Here is a 4891-nt window from a genome sequence, read left to right on the forward strand (position 1 = left end):
GTGGCAGTCTCATTTGAGGTTTTTCTTTCCGCTGAGAAGCAGTGATTCTCAAGGTGTGGTCCCTGGACCAACAGCAGCAGCAGCATCTGGGAACTTGTTAGAAAGACAAATTCTTGGGTCCCATCCCAGAGCTACTGAATCAGAAACTCTGGAGGTGAGCCCTGCCTCCCTCCTCTGCCCACTACAATCTCTGTTTTAACAAGCCCTCCAAGTGATTCAGATGTCAACGAAAGTTGAAGAATCATTGATCAAAAAGATTCGGTACTTTCCAAACCTTTCTACTTTAAACCTAAAGGTATTCTGAACTCTAAGCAACTTAAGAGATTGACTGTCTCTGTGTATGACATTAATTAGGTGCAGATTAAATATTTATTGGATGAATGAGTTAAAAAATGCTGACACTGACAGCACCAAGTGCTGTCCAGGAATTGGAGTGATAGAAACTCTCATTCATCGCTGGTTGCAATGCAAAACTGTACAGCAGTTTTGGAAGTCAGTTTGACGGTTTCTTATAAAACTGAACATAACTTTACCATAAAACCCAGCAATTGCACTCCTTGGCATTTCCCCAGAGGAGTTGAAAACTCATGTCTACACAGTAACCTGCACACGGGTGTTTGTAGGAGCTTTACTCATACTTGCCAAGTAGAAGCAACCAAGATATCCTTCAGGAGGTGAAAGGATAAGTTAACTGTGGTGCATCCAGACAGTAGAATATTATTAAGCGATAAAAAGAAATTAGATATCAAACCATGAAAAAACATAGAAAAAACCTAAATGCATATTGCTAAGTGAAGAAAGTTAATCTGAGAAGGCTGCATGTTGTATGACTCCAACTCTATGACATTCTAGAAAAGGCAAAGTAATGGAGACAGTAAGAAGATCAGTGGTTGTCAGGGGTCTGGGGGGAGGAAGGAGGTAGGTGGAGCATAGGGAATTTTTAGGACAGTTAAACTATTCTGTATGATACTATAATGGTGGATAAATGTCGTTATATATTTGTCCAAACCCATAGAATATACTACACAAAGATGAGTCCTAAGGTAAACTGTGGACTTCAGTTAATGATAATTTTATTAATATTGGCTCATCAATCATAACAAATGCGAGATGCTCTCACTAAGACTTACTAACCCACACACTGGAGTTAGCCCACCAGATACATAAGCAAACTGATTGAAAAGCATCTTGTTTCTTTGGGAGCAAAAGCTCTTGGAAGAAGAGGGGTCTTCTTTCCAAAAAGAAAGAGGAAGACGAGGGGTCTTTCTAGCTCCTGTGGGTAGTGGTGTGATGAGCTCTGGATGGGATTGTGCTTGTCCCCATTGCGAAACTCCAGATCCTTGGGGAACGGCTTGGGCAATTGGTGGATAAATTTTGATAGTTGCATTGTGTAGCAGATGAAGGCCTTGGGTACTGCTTGTTCTGGGGTGAATTCGTTCTTTTTCTGCATCAATTGAAAGATCATATGGTTCTTGTCTTTTCTTTTATTAATGTGATGTATCACAATGATTGATTTGTGAATGTTGAATCACCCCTGCAGCCCAGGAATAAATCTCACTTGGTCGTGGTGAATAATCCTTTTAATGTGCTGTTGGATCCCACTGGCTAGTATCTTGGTGAGAATTTTGGCATCCATGTTCATCAGGGATATTGTTTTAAAACTCTCCATAGTGTAGGGATAGAAGGAACATACCTCAATATCATAAAAGCCATCTACACAAAGCTCACAGCAAATATTCTCAATGCGGAAAAACTGAGAGCTTTCCCCCTAAGGCCAGGAACACAACAGGGATGCCCACCCTCACCACTGTTGTTCATCATAGTACTAGAAGTCCTAGCCTCAGCAATCAGGCAGCAAAAAGAAATAAAAGGCATTCAAATTGGCAAAGAAGAAGTCAAACTCTCTCTCTTCACAGATGACATAATACTTTATGTGGAAAACCCAAAAGGCTCTACCCCAAAATTGCTAGAACTCACACAGGAATTCAGCAGGATATAAAACCAATGCACAGAAATCAGTTGTATTTCTATACACTAACAATGAGACAGAAGAAAGAAAAATTAAGGAATTGATCTCATTTACATTTGCACCAAAAACCATAAGATACCTGGGAATAAACCTAACCAAAAAGGTAAAGGATCTGTACTCTTAAAACCACAGAACATTTTTGAAAGAAATTGAGGAAGATGCAAAGAAATGGAAAAATATTCCATGCTCATAGATTGGAAGCATAAATATTGTTAAAATGTCTATGCTACCCAGAGCAATCTACACATTCAATGCAAGCCCTATCAAAATACTGTTGACATTTTTCACAGAGCTGGAACAAAAATCCTAAAATTTGTATGGAACCAGAAAACACCCCAAATAACCAGAGGAATGTTGAAAAAGAAAACCAAAGTTGGTGGCATCACAATGTCAGACTTCAAGCTCTATTACAAAGCTGTAATCATCAGGACAGCATGGTACTGGCACAAAAACAGACACATAGATCAATGGAACAGAATTGAGAACCCAGAAATGGACCCTCAGCTCTATGGTCAACTAATCTTCAACAAAGCAGGAAAGAATATCCAATGGAAAAAGGACAGTCTCTTCAATAAACAGTGCTGGGAAAATTGGACAACCACATGCAGAAGAATGAAACTGGAGCATTCTCTTACACCATACACAAAGATAAACTCAAAATGGATGAAAGACCTAAATGTGAGACAAGAATCCATCAAAATTCTAGAAAAGAACACAGGTAGCAAACTCTGTGACCTTGGCCCAGCAACCTCTGTGACCTCGGCGGCAGCAACTTCTTGCTAGACACGTCTCCAAAGGCAAGGGACACAAAAGCAAAAATGAACTATTGGGACTTCATCAAGATAAGAGGCTTCTGCACAGCAAAGGAAACGGTCAACAAAACTAAAAGGTGATCTACGGAATGGGAGAAGATATTTGCTAATGACCTATCAGATAAAGGGCTAGTATCCAAGATCTATAAAGAACTTATCAAACTCAACACCCAAAAAACAAATAATCCAGTCAAGAAGTGGGCAGAAGACATGAACAGACATTTCTCCAAAGAAGACATACAAATGGCCAACAGACACATGAAAAAATACTCCACATCACTTGGTATCAGGGAAATACAAAACAAAACCACAATGAAATACCACCTCACACCAGTCAGAAGGGCTAAAATTAACAAGACAGGAAACAACACAAATGTTGGCGAGGATGTGGAGAAAGGAGAACCCTCTTACACTGTTGGTGGCGATGCAAGCTGATGCAGCCACTCTGGAAAACAGTACGGAGGTTTCTCAAGAAGTTAAAAATAGAGCTACTCTACGACCCAGCAATTGCAGTACTAGATATTTACCCTAAAGATACAAATGTAGTGATCCGAAGGGTCACCTGCACCCCAAGGTTCATAGCAGCAATGTCTACAATAGCCAAACTGTGGAAAGAGCCGAGATGTCCTTCAACAAATGAATGGATAAAGAAGATGTGAGATACACACACACACACACACACACACACACACACACACACACACACACAATGAAATATTACTCAGCTACCAGAAAGGATGAACACTTACCATGTACATCGAAGAAGATGGAACTGGAGGGTGAGCGAAATCAGTCAATCGGAGAAGACTATTATCACATGGTTTCACTCATATGTAGAATATAAGAAACAAGGAAGAAGACCATAGGGGAAGGGAGGGAAAACTGAATGTGAAGTTATCAGAAAGGGAGAAAAGCCATGAGACACTCTTAACTCTAGGAAACAAACTGAGGGTTGCGGGAGGGAAGGTGGGTAGGGGGATGGGGTAATTGGGTGATGGGCATTAGGGAAGTCATGTGATGTGATGACCACTGGGTGTTATACGCAACTGATCAATTATTGAACACTGCATCTGAAACTAATGATGTACTATAAGTTGGCTAATTGAATTTAAATAAAAAAACCCAATTAGCTCTTCTGAAGAAGTTTGGTGTTTTCCTTAGGATGAAGAGTCGAAGCTTCTCCATGACCTAACCACACTTTGCACGCATAGAAACATTCTAGTAATATTAACTATGTGGCTCTTCTAATCTTTTTTTTTTTCTGTTTAACAAATATTTATTGAACATCAGAAGTGTTAGTGCCTAGATCTGATCCCCTACTCCTATGATAATCAAGATATTTATTCTTCGGTTCCTCTGGTTTTCTAAGGATGGGATGGCTCGGTGAGATTCTGACTGTACCTGTTGTGTTCCAAAGATCGATTCAGAGTAGGATGGGCACACGGGGGAGCTGACAGAGGGACACAGGCCCAGGCAGGGACGCCTGCCACAGGCACATGTATTCGTGCCACGAAGGAGTCATGCTCCTTCCCATCTAACAGAGCTTGCTGAAATTCACAGCCAGGCTGACGTTGCCTTTGGTGTGTACTCCAGGTAAAGCTGCTTAGTGGTGACCATGAGCAGGTGCAGGACTCAAAGCTTTCAAAGCTTTACTTCTTCTATCAGCACTCCTGATTTTATCAACACCAAAGCCCATCAACCCTCTTCCTATCCAAATCTCCTCCTAAACTTGGATATAGTAGGGCTTCATGGAGATCCAAACATTTTAAACAAGACTTTGAAGCATCTCGGCACAAGAGCACTGGCTCAGGTCACCCTGACCTGCGTGGCCAATGACTTTGGAGAGCGGGCTCTTCTAATCTTGAAGATCTTAGCAATATTGGCAAAGAGGTCTGCTAGAGAAACAGTGGAAGTTGTGGCATTATTTTATTTTATTTTTTTTAGGATTAAAGTGGATCCAGTTAAAATTCTATATTTTTAGCCACAGGTGGCCCTACGATGGTTCTGACTAATGAGATGGAAGTGGATGTGGGGTGGTGGGGCTTCCAAG

The 4891-nt window shown here is 40.9% G+C and overlaps 1 pseudogene; it reads right to left on the minus strand.

Annotated features, from left to right (window-relative positions):
* Positions 1 to 4444: 4444 nt before the first annotated feature.
* On the minus strand, positions 4445 to 4627 carry LOC113255746 (ATP synthase subunit ATP5MJ, mitochondrial-like; annotated as a pseudogene).
* Between the last annotated feature and the right edge of the window lie 264 nt (positions 4628 to 4891).

Source organism: Ursus arctos, unplaced genomic scaffold, assembly GCF_023065955.2.
Source record: "Ursus arctos isolate Adak ecotype North America unplaced genomic scaffold, UrsArc2.0 scaffold_4, whole genome shotgun sequence".
In the NCBI taxonomy this organism is placed as follows: Eukaryota; Metazoa; Chordata; class Mammalia; order Carnivora; family Ursidae; genus Ursus; species Ursus arctos.